The following is a 14,088-nucleotide window of genomic DNA, read 5'->3' on the forward strand; positions in this document are numbered from 1 at the left end:
TTCTTCCATCTATCAACGCAATCTGCTCAGCCTAAAACATTTTTAAAACCTAAGTCTAATATGCTAATAATCTAATTGAAGAAGTCAAACTTGTCTTCTGCTGCAAAGGACTAAGAAGCTTTTGTGTTATGAATTGCTTTATCATTTTGGAATGCCTTTTCAATGCAGAAATCACCTTTGCTTGAGAGGTTTTAGCAAATGTTTCACAGGAAAGATCAGATGGCGTTAGCCTAAGACTCACCTAAGCAGCGTTCTGGGAGGACACAGCAAGCCCCTGACATTTGATTGCCTACAGGAAATATAAATCTAGACTTCTTTGGATTTTCCAAAAATCCTTATATTACCATCCAGTAAAGGAACATAAGGAGTATTAGATTCCTTTATTGTACAGAGACTCCTTTAAGAACTCAGGTGCTCAGCAAAAGCCATCCTCTGCCTCAAGGACAATTATCTCTAATTGCTTACAGGGACTGTCAACGCCTTTTTTGAGAAGGGAAATCTGTGACTGTCCCACAGCACTAAACACCCCCAGAAAAACCTTTCACTGTTCAATGCAAAGCCATATGTAGATCAGCTCAGGCAGTACCTACCGTCCAAACTGCATTAAATACTGTCACTTGCTACAGACCACAAGTGCAGCATTAGAAGTGGAAAGGAATAAGGTCTTTCCTCTCCCTCTAGCAACTGTGAAAACTCACCTATCTAAGGGAAATACAATCTCAGAATTACCATTACGGAAATCATTCACCATTTCTTAACTTGGAAAATATAATAAACTCTTCCAGGAAGAAGAGCACTCAGTTTTGTGAAAATGCTGCTCCATAATTTTAGAATCCAGTTGTGCAGCTGGCACACTCTGCCCTGGGATGGGTAAAACAAGCTGTTCTCATATAGTCACATCCACAACGTGCTGCAGGATTTAATAGTTCCTCACGAGATAAGCTATATAAACATAAAATGTTAAATGGGACAGAAAGCAGCTTCAAGAATTCTCTCTGCAAGCACAACATGGAAACAATTATAATTTCCCTCTGCATTTATTGCCAGCTGAAGTTTTTCTGTTTCTTTGCTTTACTTTGCCGATAACAAACATCTGTTGGGAGCATCCTGCCCTGTGCAAGAGAGGAACACACCTATCGCAGCCTTTGGGGCTCTGTACTCAAGCAAAGCCTCTGGAGATCCTCCTCTGTAACAGCCACAGAAAAACCTCTGCTGGTTTTACCTATTGACTACAAAATTCTTCCATGGAAAATTAGTCTTTTTTTTTTGCAGCATACAAGCAGTTCAAGTAGTTAAGGAGACCCTCAGAAAAAACATGATGAGCTCTAGGAGAGATGGTCTCTTGAGGTCCCCCATATATGTCTAAGGATCTTATTTTAGGGTCTTCCTTCCCAGCTCTTGCCTGCTACCAGCTTTTACTTACATATTTCTTCATCAGAAAGCTCTAGAAGAGCAAATCACCAGGCTGCAAGATAAAGCTGACCATCTGTGGCTCATTAACAGCTTTTGATCCTTTTTGGCCTGGTTCCTACATGCCCCTTGCAGATGCCGGCAGCTCAGCACACACCATGTCCGCTGCTTCCCTGGCTGCCTGTAAGGAGACAGGTCAGCATAAAACCCTCCAAGCCCGCAAAATGCTGTGAGATCAGAAATGCTGGTGGGGACTTGAAAATGCTGCCTTTGAGCCCCAACTTGAGCCCCATTCCACCAGCTGAAGGGAAAGAAGGGAAGGAGAGACATGGATCTCACTTTGAGGATGGCGTTTCTCCAGAATAACCTGTGGGGAGGCAGCAGCCCTGCCTGTGTCTGCAGGCAGCCACCGTGCCCAGGCAAGGGCTCCCGGACCCGCTCCGACACGCAGCGCGCTGTGCTTGCCTTGGCTCGGCGAGGGCTGGGAGCATCTCTGCAGCAGTGGGCTGGTGCCTGGGGAGGCATCCCTAGTTGTTCCTTATCAGCCTTCCCCAAAACAAGTAAGGGCAGAGGCACACAGGATATGGCCCAACAAGCCCTTCTCAGTCCCAACAACTGCTGCTGGCAGCACTGGGACTTCAGGCAGAGAAAGGGAAATTAACGACAGAAAACAGGGAGAAAAGGGGGTGCAAGGACCTGGCAGAGGCACCTACATCCTTTGGGAGGCAGCATGCACGCAGGGAACAGGGCCACGCTAGAATCCTCAGCTGCAATCCTGTTCTCCCTTATCATTGCAAGGTCTGAGGCAAAACTGAAAGGCGGCTGTGTGCTGGGAGAGAGTAAGAGATTATACGCAGTAAGCATGAGGAGGGATGGGTGGCACAAACCCATTTTAATGCCTTTTCCATCCCATGCCCTGTCTAATTCAGCTGGACAGCAGTGAAGGCAGCAGCTATGTTAGGGCCTCTTTGCAGTCTTTCATGCACAGGGAGTGACCTGGGATCAACAGAGAAGAAAAAACTACAACTGTGCAGCCGTCTGACATCTCCCACCACTCTTCCACTCCCAAGGCACTGACTGCAAGGGCACAAACACCGCATCTGAGATCTCCTCTGTAATTCAATTATTTAGCTTGCAGAGAGCAGATCAAAACACTTGCCAAATGGAGGAGTCCTGCTACAGATAGGCTCCTCTTCCTGGAGAGTAGAACAAAGAGTCATCCCTTCACTTAGACACAAAGAGCCTTTGGCAACAGTGCCATTAAAAACAGTATGTTTCAAAGCATTCCTCTGAGCAAAAAGCCTCTGACTGCAGTTCAGGCTGTTAATCAGACAGTAGAAGGGCATGGCCATGAGCAGTCCCCCAAGACAGTTTGCCTGGAGCTTTTTGCAAATGGATACCAGAAGAGGATGCATCTGAATCCCCATCCGCTCCCCCAAACAGTGCTCTAAGTCAGACAAGAAAGGAGGGGGGAAAGAACCTGCTCAGGTTTCACTGAAGCAATCCTATCTTCTTTGAGAGTTCCCAGTTAATGCATCAAGCCAAGTTTTGCCCATGTCCTGCCACTGGGGTCCACACAGTTGCTCCCTACTGGACTGCCTGCGCTTGTAGGGGTCAGATTAACACTCCCTGTATGTCCCCAGACATGGGCTCAGTGTGCTCAGGAAGAGCAGCTCTTTGCAACCCTGCTGTCCCTCCCTGCTGCTCCTGCACCTCCTTACAGTGTAAGGTACCTCTTTGCTGACCTGAGTATCTCCTCTTGCACCTGGGCACAATAAAAGCCATGGACTTGGCCTTAGCAGCATCTGTTAGAGCTTATTCTTGGCTTGTGCACTGCAAGGCAATGCCTCCAGAGCAGGAGAAGCACAGTCCCAGACCCCCTGTGGAAAGAAGGCACAGAGTATTTATGTAATGGTACGGTTTAACTTGAGATTGCATGCTGCAAGCAAAACAGCGTTATTACACTGGCACTCTCCTCTTCCAGCTACCTTTCAAAGCACGATGCCACAACATAAAACTGGCTGACAGGAAAGAATTAAAGACATAACTGGCTCCTTTCCTTTCCCTTCAGCCACAAGCTCTTGCTCTCCACCTGCAGCTCCCCAGCTCTGCAAGATGTACTGCCTGCCCCAATGTAAGGCATGCACAGCAGCAGGACGGTACCAACACCACCTGCAGTGCCAAGTGCCCCTTTGGGAAATCACTCACTGGAGCACATGTAGCCACTGATGTGAGCTGAAAGCTAAGGAAGATGAGACTCAGGGGTGACAACAGCTGAAGCTATGACAACTCAGCTTCAAGGCAGACAACTTTCAGTCAGGGTTTACTGACACTGGACTTTGACCTCTTCTGAGCAGGACACAGTAGAAGATGGAACATGAGACTGACTATCAGGCATGGTGGGGTCTGTACTTAGCTGCAGTCTTCATCTGCCAAGTCACTCCAAGGTACATGTGTCCTTTTCATGCTCTATTTTTATCTCCTCTTTCACATTTGCCTCACTGTTTTGAATGGGAATGTAGGAACAGTCTCCCACTAAAAGTTAACACGGTATCTGTCATAGCTGTGTCTCAACCTTGGTTAAAACTTGTAGACACAACTGTAATACAAACAGTAATTTAGGTTTTGGAATATGGTGATGGGGGAAGATGGCATAGCAGGCCTTTCTCAGGCTTTAATCCAGAGAGTCAAGAAACCTGTACTTCAGTGCTAAAACTATGCTAAAACTGGGTTATACTCACATTTTTGTGGCTGATGAAATTTGCACTTGTTTGCTTGGTCACTAGTTTGGGAAATTTTTTTAAAGGTAGTTCTTTCAAGTGGCTCAGAGGTTAGGGATGTCCAAAGTTATCCCCAGGAGAATATAGGGTCAGGCATCAATGATAAACACAGCCTGCCACTTGCTCTTGATGTTGGTGTCTTTGTGCTCCTATTCCCTTCTCCCCAAACCTGCAGCCCAGGCAATTGTGAGAAAAACAGGACAACTGTATATTTAGCAACTATGTTCCTGCCTAAATTGCTACATAATGTAAGTAGCAGACCCTTCCTTCCAGAAAAGACCATAGGCTTCATGATGTCATCAGAAGGATCCCACAGCCTGTATTGCACATTTCCCCACCAGGCAAGCACAGCCAGCTCTAGTGGGAGCTGGAGTAGACTGGTTCCTGTCCTGTGAGACACAGGGCTGGCTTGTCTTGCTGTAGCCATGTAAACCAGATCATTCTTCCCTCAGGCTTCCTGAAACTGGCTCCCTACCTCCCTACCAAGAGGTGACTAGGGTCAGCAAACACACCCAGGCTCCAGCAGCTCCAGCTCTGTACCTTGGTACTGACCTCCCTTTCTCAGCATCCATCATCAAACTAATGGGCTGCATGGTCATCTGGCATAGTTGATCATGATCCCAAGACCTTCCTACTCTCTGCTGCCTGGGCAGACACCTCTGACAGATCTGTAGCTGGGGTGACAACAGCTGAACTACTCTTGCAACATTTACAGCACCTCAGGCACCCAGAGCAGCAAGGTCCTCAAAGGCAACCAATCCTTGCGTGGCCCTGGACTCTTTCTCTATGGCATTACAAAGGTGTTCAGGCACAAGCTGGCACAGAACCAGGAGCTCAGCTCCTCATCATGGAAAGTAGACATCTTTTCCCTTCAGGCCAGTCCCAGACACCCCAAGGGTAAAGTCGGAGTGACAAAATGTGATGATGGACACATCTAAAGCAGCTGGCGTACCTCTCTGAGGAGCTCTTCATGCACCAGCTTCTCCCAGGCTTCTCTGGGAGAACAGCTTCTCTGTTGTCTCACCCTACAAACATCCAGCTGCAGAAATTCCTGACAGCTACAAGCCTGATACCCTGCTTGGCCAGCTGAGGGGTATGAAGTCCCCAGAGGGATTCAAGAGCTAGTAGATATCAAGTCCTTCTCCTGCAAGGGTCCCACAGCTCTGCTGTGGTCTGGCTAGCCATGCCCAGAAGAAGTTAGTAATGAGGTGTTCCTCACTGGATTCAAACCCCATTGCAACTGGTTAACTGGGGCCATCTTGCTCTCTTTCTGCCCAGATAACTCTGGCTTAGAAGCTGCACTTCAACTGCTTGCAAACCAGGTTATGTGCCTGAATAGCCACTAATGAAACAGGGTGCCTTCCATGCAGGAGTAGGTGGTCAGGGCTGATCTGGGCAGCTGTTACACTGGTGACAGTGGGACCATCCCATAAACCTACCAAGCGTGACCCTGTACTGAAAAGTGAAGAGCGGGAGCTGGTCTCAATGCACAAGTCCCATTGACTCCTCACTGTATCATCAAAGTTGGCCCAGGTGTTTTTGAAATATCCCACCCAGCATGTTTCTGAAAACACATCTTGACACTGAAACTCAAACCCAACCCTTCAATCTGACAGTGCTTGGGTTTGTTAAACAAGCAGCTTTCTTCTGGAGAAATAAAACACAAAAATCATATGCCCATCACCATTCAGGGTTCCCAAAGAAATCTCTCACTGACAGCAGCAGGCTCTAAAGAAGCTGGACCAGACAGTCCTTTTTACCACCCATGGTCAACAAAAAGCAGGAATCTTCCTACTCCAGCAGGGACTGCCATCCAGAGAAGTGCTGGAGCAATGAAAATGCTCTCCACATCAGCTACAGCTCAGGGAGCAACTTGGGACAGAAGGCACCAGATTAAATTTCTTCAACATCCAGAACGCTATTGGCTTCCAAATAATTGTCTATTTGTGTGCGTGCATGCCCAAGAATCCTCGCTCCATGGTCTGTCTTTGTGCCAGCATACTCCCAGCACTGCGACTCTCTAGGGACAAGGCCCATACTTGTATTCAATCTTGGCTTTGGCTCCCAAACACTAAGGTTTCAGATTATGTTTTAAAAAACATTTTCTCTGGCAACTGGGCTGTTAATGGATGTGATGTTTTTGCTCTTGCCTCCTCCCCACCTTTAAAAGCTTGGCACTAAAGGGCTTCTTTGAAGATAAGGCCAAATTTTCAATTTAAGGGGAGGAACTTCATAAAGTAGACTTGAAGGGATGGAGAGGAGAAGGGGAAAAAATAAGAAAAACAACCAACCCTGGAGCCACTTAGTGTGTTGAGATGTACGCTGAACAGCACATAGGATTACAATGGCCTCTCTGTACCACCACTGGCTGGAGCCAGAAGTTCACTGCAGCTGCACTGCTGCTACCTACTCCAGGCTCCTCGAGGGTCACGCTCAGAGAGGGCCTTTGCTGTAGCTGCACACCAGCCTGCCCTCCAAACCAAAAGCATCCTGCACTCCCTACAGAGTCCCCATCCATCCAGCAAGCAGGGGCACACGTCCCCAGAGGCAACCACAGGAGCCGCCCACTGGGCTGTCAGTGCCACAGGAGGCTCTCTGCTGACACCAACTGTGGTCCTCATCCAAGAGGTTTTTGAGGGCCACCAAATCTATGGTCTCTCTTGATCTCCAGCAGACCTATCCTCAGCACCACAAGGAGGCAGGGAAGTGCCATTTAGTTTTGCAGGTGGAGAGCTGAGGCAAAGAGCAACTTGCCCCATCTTGGGGGGGAATCTGTGGTGTAGAGGAGAATCAAACGCAGCTGCCCTCACATCCCAGGCTTGCACCCTAAAACACTGGCATCACTAAGCAAGGTGGCTGCTCTCCCTAAAATTACCAGGATAAATTACAGTGACATTACCAGAAGAAGCTGAATTTTGCAAATAAATGCTGTATTCCAGGCCAATGTATCCATATTTGAGGTGTATTTCTCAAAGACTACCTCACTACGTTTGTATTACCACAGGCTTTCTAAACCACACTAAACTCAACACATTAATTCACTGGGGTCTGTCTAACCTGTCCTTCTGTCAACTAAAAGGAAAATAAAAAGTAACCTCATTCTGGTATTTGAAAGCTGACAGTTCTGACAGGAATCTTTACACCCTTTTCCCCTACACTCATGATTTTAAGAACAGCAGAAGGACATATATCTGAAGGCAAACTGATGCACAGTCTTCAGATATACAAGCTTGTTCAGACTCGCTGACATTACAACCAGTGAACACATCCCTGCACTTGGCAGGGCCCTGTCTATGGCTGTGCATGAAAGTACAACCTGCTAGCTAATCTCTCTGCCAGAGTGGACGTGAGAGAGCTGAAATGGTATTACTGCTGCAGGCCTCGGGGTGAAAAGATTTACTGCCTTTGCCAGGCACAGAAGTTAATGAAAAATGATCGCTTTCCAAAACACCATCTGGCTTTCACACACACATCTAGAGACACCACAGCCCAAAACCTCCACAAACTTGACAATGGTGGGTTTCCATAGGGGCAGCATGTTGCAATGTGCTGTGGACTTTGCCCAGCAAGCCTCCAACACTCTGCAAAGAGGCACAAGGCACAGTTACCATCCTCACATCTAATGGCTGCTCAGGGAAGATGACTGGACACAGGGCAGCAGCCTCTCAAGAGCAGCAGAGCAAAAAGCAAGGAAAAAGTCTGGCTCTCACCTCTGTGCTGGCACACTGCCCACAAGGAGGGCAAAGAAGCTCGAGCACGTCCCACACGCTCCCTGATGCACATTTCTCTCCATCAATGCCACTAGAGCCAAAACAAATTGGCACTGCCTCTTACTCAAAAGCTCTTACAACACACAATGGCAGCGCTCAGAGCCCCTCACAGGCACCCAGTCTAGGTGCTCCACTACCAACCCCATCAGGCTCCCATCCCAGAGCTGAGCCTCCCATCCCATTTGTCCTTTTGCAGGGAAGAGAGGCCATTTTAACAAAAGGAGCATGTAACATCCTCGGGGCAGGGATCTATTGCTCCCTGTTTAAGCAGGGAGCAACAGCTTAAGAAAGTTCTGCACCGCCTGCAGCAGCTCTGGGACTGTGTAAGCACCAAGTGGTTTCTTTTCCCTGCAATAAATATCCTTCTGAGCTTTTCAGCCAACTTGCTTCCACTGCATCCATACTCCTTTTGTCTTAGCTTCCCATGGACACTCAGACAGCAGTGTTGCTGGAGCACACGCTCCTGTGGAGAGATTTTAGAAGACTTACACACAAATATGCATACAAAGCAAATTTTGAAAGCTTCCTTTTCTGCAAGCATTCCTTCCAGAGAACTGGCTTCAAGCACTGTGTTCAGCCAGTGAAGCAGCAGATATGATGTCGTATGATTTGGAGCCAAGGGGAACTAAATCCAGCATCAGGAAACAGAAAAAGAAGCATGCAATACCTTGCATTGAACAATTTCCCAAAGTACGTTTAGAAACCTGAAGGATGATATTCACCCCCATTCCACCTAAGGACCTGCAATTCATTTAGTCATTATTCACCTTAAATTGTTCTTGTGGCCTAGGAACTGGAATACATAACAACTTCTTAAACTGAGACTGACCACAGGAGCACCAGAACATACAGCAGCAGGTTTTTTCCCTCAGGATGTTTTCAGTCTAACCAGAAACAGGAAGTCTCTGAAGATTTTGCAAGAGAACTTTTTCCTTGTGGGATATCCCATCCTAGCTGCAGAATTCACACTGCAGATTTTTAGCCTGGGAGGTAACGGTTTAAACCAAGAGACCTGCAAGCCTTGGTCTATAACATGCCAGTACTAATATATCAAAGTCACCTCTGCACATTAAAGAAGTCCAAGGGAAATGTGCCTCATGTCTCTGAGGCACTCGGCATCAGATATTAAAATGAACAACCCACCATTATTTACTGCCAAAGGAACTTTTGTTAACCTCGAGTTACCTCAGCCTACTGCTGCTGCAACACCTTGCAGGCTGAGTGACTAAACTGAGCCCAGCTAGCTAAGCTCAAGTCTCTGAAAACCCACCTGCCGGCCAGCCTGGGCTAAAACAACCAGCATGGTCCCCAGCATACTTCCCCTGTTATTGCTCCCCTGCTCCATGAGGCAGACAAGGTGGGGTGCTGGGAGACAGCCTGCCTTTGCCTGGGAAAAGAGTGATTTTGGAGGCACAGAGGTGCCTCTCCAGCCGTGTGCCAGTCCCGAGGAGGCCCAGCACAACAGAGAGGGTTCTCCCCATACACCTGAGTTCTGTCCTGAGAGACATTAGAATAGGTACAGGTCAGCTGGCAAGAGCCAACATAGAGAGTAATATCTGCCCCCCCTCCCAGTGCTCAACCCATCAGCACAGGGCCCAGTTCCATTTTCTGCATGGGAACAGTAAGGCACAGGGCTGTGGAGAAAATTCAAGCTCATAATAGGGCATGTTGTACATGGGCTGAAGACCCAGCCCAAACACCTCCACTTCCCAACACAAGCTTCCAACTGAAGTGCCTTTCCTGTCCTGTCACCCATGTTCCCTCTCACAACCTGGGTAGAAGAAGCAATATTTGGTTTTTTTCCTATGCTTGTTATCAGATTGCAAGGTTTCTGTGCTCCTAAGGGCATGTGGTTCAGGAATAGTCCAGGAAACACTGGCAGGTAGATCTGGCGGTGTTTCAGTCAAGTGTTTCACTAACAATCACAAGAAACTACAAAAAATCAGGTCTGCCCTAAATGAGTAACTTTTCTTAACTCAGGAAAGGGACTTTCTCCACTGCAGCACTGGGGAGTATGGGGACAAAGCAGGCTGCTTGCTTCATAGCCCCACCTGTGAGGCTTCTTGCTTGGCAGGAGGCTCCAGCTGGCTCCAAAGAAGCAATTCTGCTGGCCCTCGTAAGCCAGGAGGAGCTGTACCAGCATCATGAAGGTACTGCAGGGCTGCCAGTTTGGTTCTGAAGATTTGGAGGGATCTGTCTGCTGTTAGTTTTGAGGACATAGCAGAATTGCATGCAGTGAAGTGGACTGAGCAATGATTCACCTGTCCTTCAACGGAGCAAACCTCCAAGCCAGGAGTCTCACACTCTGAGGGCTGGAAAGACCTCTGCAAACACCAGACACTGGGTTTCACTTTGCAATCTCAAAGAACCTCTCGCTCTGTGCTTCTGTATCATGTCAGTAGAAGGCACAGAAAGCTGCTTTCTTCAGACTTCAGGGTTACATAGAACTCATACAACTTACATGTTAGTTTGGAGCACACACATGCAGAATCATGCAGCTCCAATGCTTCTTCGTTGTGCCAAGCAGAGAAGAAATGTGTAGATTCTTGTACTGGAATATCTCTCAAATAAAGGTCCTGTGGGTGTGTGTGTATGAGTGGGAGAAAAGTGACCTTGCCTTTCCCAGATGCACAGAACCTCTGTGTACCGCTCAGCTGAACCTGCCTCACATTCCCCAGCAGGAAGCAGGGAGGACTGCACTGTATCTGACTTCAACCCTCACAGCAAACACTTATTGAGACCTCTTCTGCTTGCTATATGCAGGATGAGTCCCTGTATCTGAAGGGGAGAATTAAGGAAAGGACCTGGAACAAAACTCCATTTATTTCTTGTAAGAGAATATCATGCACCCAGCAGGAAGCTCGCAGCTCTTCCTAATTGTCCTACTTACTTCATAAGATCCCCACATGACTCCTAGCAGCATGGGAATTTATTTCACCTTCATTTCTTTAGGTCACTTAAATAAACAGAACAAATCTTCACTGCAAACCCATGAAGTGTTTCTGCTGAAATCCTTCCCCACAACATGAACCTCAATATTCAATCCATTAATTCAAAGTGTCTGCCATATAAGTACATGGGCATAAATATGGAGGAACCCTCCTCTTAATTGCAGGCACACTAAGTCAGTTAGTTTCAAAAGAAAACTAAGATAAAATTCTACTTACAAAACGCCCACATTCTTCTAATGTTTTCCATGGTAGTTTTTTGGCCCATGGGAAAAGAAATTTTCACAGCAGATTGCAAATGGACCTATCGAAAAGACACTATGGTAGCAATTGAAATTGTAGAAATGTAGAGATGTAGAAATTAAGAGAATTGGGCACCAAGAAAAACATTTAAGACATGCTGGGAATTACATGTGATCTCTGAGTGTGTGTATGGATTCCTGCTATCCCACTCACATAATGCTGCAGAGAGGTCAAGAGAGTTTCTTTAAAACAAGCAAGGACAAAAAAGACCATCTTTAATAGATGTGAACTGCCTTTCACACAATGCCAGTGAAATAACACTTAGGGTACCAGAACCAGTTGGGGAAATGCCGAAACACAGATTTGTATTAAGTACCTTCTGCCAGTTGGGGGTATTGGTTAAAGTCTATTATTTTCCAAAGTATCTTCAGAGCACTTGAAAAAGTCTTGTTTGGACACAGCTACAAATTCAGCATCCCACTTTCTCCCCAACACATTTTCTATTTACAGGCACCATCCAGACGATCTGCCAAAGTTGCAGTCCAAGCAAGGAGGCATGTATGCACAAAACCCACAACATCCCACTGCCGGGCAGAAAATTACTTCCCCTGACCCAATCACTCCTCATCCTTGCACCAGCTTTAAAAACTCTACGGTCACGGAAGAGGACAAAAATTCTAACAGACAGGCTACCCACTCCCGCTTTTCTCTGCTGCAGCAGCAGCTCCTTCACAGAGCACAAACCGAAATGCCTTCGCATCTGCCTGAGACAGCTCTTGCCTGTAAACTCCCAGCAGCTTTTGACAAGAGTTGGAGCAATGGAGGATGGATCTGCGGCTTACTTTGCGCAGCTTCTCCTTCTCCCTCACTGCTCACCGCGCCTCCTCGCCCAGCCGGCAGCGAGGACGGGGCAAGGTCATGGACCAGGCTGCTGGGGAAGTTCCAAGGAGCCCGGGAGCGTGTGCGTGCCCTGGGCCCTCCATTAGTTCTGGCCGAGCCGCCGACGAGGAAGAGCTGGAGGGAAACATCCGAGCCCCCCACATCTCACCTGCCTGCGCCAAAACAAGCGCCGTCCCGGTGGGGACCAGCGGGTCTCCACTACTCCCTTGTTACGTATCCTACATCCCTGGTCGGACCCCCTTCCTTCCATCTCCACACCAACTTCCCGAACTCTGCGGCTGCCTGAAGATGGATGGGGTGAAAGCCCTGCGCCCCATCGCCCGCCACCACCGTGCGTCCTCCCAAGCCCCTCTCCAGGGCCACCAGGCCCGGGCCCCTTTCTCTTTCACTCACCGCGGTCTCCAGTGGAGCAGGCGGGGGGAAACACAAAGATGCCCCAAACGAAGGGAAGCAACAAAGAGGCTTAACTCCAGAAGCTGGGAACTTCCAGGCCGGATCTGCGGGGAATTCACTACACACACACGCACGCACACACACACAGAGAAAGGGAAAAAAAAAAAAAAAGAGCGAGAGAGAAAAAGAGGGGGAAAGCCTGTTTTGGGGGGAAGGGGAAAGTGAGGGGGCCCTTGGTTTGAGGGTGCTGGTTGTGCTTTTTCTGCGGGTTGGCGCTGGGGATGGGGGGCCGCGCTGAGCTCAGGCGCGGCGGGAGGAGGAGGAGGAGAAGGAGGAGGAGGAGGAGGAGGAGGAGGAGGAGGAGGGAAGAGGCGCCGGGATGCGGGAAGCCAGACCCTCCATACGGGAGACGGCTTTTGGATGACTGAACTCCCAAACAATTCCCTGCTCTGGCTACTCCTGCCCCAAGAGCCTCCCTCCTTCCCCTCCCCCTGAGGAGGAGGGAAGAAGGGGAGGAGCCAGAGAAGGGGAAAAACTCCAAGTAAGACCCCTTCCCCAAAGCTAGGCAGCGGCCGGGCCCCGTCCACCCCGCACCATCCCCGTCCCCCCAGCACCGGGAACCGGGAGCCGCGGGCCCCCAGGGCCGCTCCCCGCCGCCCCACGCTCCCCGGCCGGCGGAAGCGGCAAAGTTGGGACGAAAAGTTTGTTGTGGGCGGGGGAGCCGGCCCCGCCGGCCCGGGACGCGGGGCGAGGGCTGCGGGGCCCGGGCGCGGGGCTCCCGGGCTGGCAGCGCACGCTGCAGCGGCACCGGCGGCTCACGGAGCCCTCCGGCCGCCCCTCCTGGGCGCCCCATCCTCGGCGGTCATCGGCTGTAATAATTACCAAAAGGATGAAAAGGTCTTTTCTTCCAGCCATCCTTTCCTAGCAGGTGCTTGTTCTCACGGAAAGTGTCTCGGATACAAATTTTCAGGAAAAGCAGTGCCACCACTCCCTGAGATTAAACCCCATCACTTCCTCCTCACTGCATCTCCCTGCACCAAAGAGTGAATTTATGCCCCAAAACTTAAATTCACCCAGAGGTGCAGGGAAATCTTTTGTTTTTCAAGGCCCTTCAGTAAAGATTATCTTGAAACAAATCTGTCACTGAAAGGTCAGGATAGGTTTCTCATGTTTTTGCCATGTACAGAAGAGCACAGATGACAAACATGATCTGTACTTTCTAAATGTGAAGTCCTTCAGTCTTCAAAGAAGAAGGTGAAAGAGTTGAAGTTTTTAATCATGTCATCATTGAGTTTCAGAGATATTCTTGCTTAGTGGCACTTTAGAAGAGTTCTGATCTCCCAGCTTACTCATTTCTCATAAGAATGATGCAAAGGATTTAATGTTTTTTTCTATTTATATTTGGGGTTCTTACTTCCTTGGTTTATTGCACAGGTACTGAAAAGATTAAAACTGATTTTTCTGAAGGATTTTTTGTGTTCCAAGGGAGTGTGTGAAGGCGGCTTCTTCAAGTTTCATTTCAATGGGTAAGCTTATGAGGTTGAACACAAAGACTTCAGTTGAACACAAACTTCCTTCCTCTGAAATGGTAACTTTGCTCTCTAATTATCTTTTAAAGTATTGTTTCCAAGGTTCCAAGTTTTT

General features: G+C 48.4%; 1 protein-coding gene across 2 annotated transcripts in view; it reads right to left on the reverse strand.

Moving 5' to 3' along the window:
• Positions 1-12,921, reverse strand: part of BOC (BOC cell adhesion associated, oncogene regulated) — a 54,796-nt gene extending 41,875 nt beyond the window's left edge. For both annotated transcript variants that reach the window (XM_071433351.1, XM_071433350.1), the window contains exon 1: positions 12,445-12,921. The gene's annotated coding sequence lies outside the window, so the exon portion shown is untranslated. The remainder of the gene's footprint in view (positions 1-12,444) is intronic.
• Positions 12,922-14,088: the final 1,167 nt, after the last annotated feature.

Source organism: Agelaius tricolor, unplaced genomic scaffold, assembly GCF_023055355.1.
Source record: "Agelaius tricolor isolate 1412-34295 unplaced genomic scaffold, bAgeTri1.0.p SCAF_9, whole genome shotgun sequence".
Classification (NCBI taxonomy): Eukaryota; Metazoa; Chordata; class Aves; order Passeriformes; family Icteridae; genus Agelaius; species Agelaius tricolor.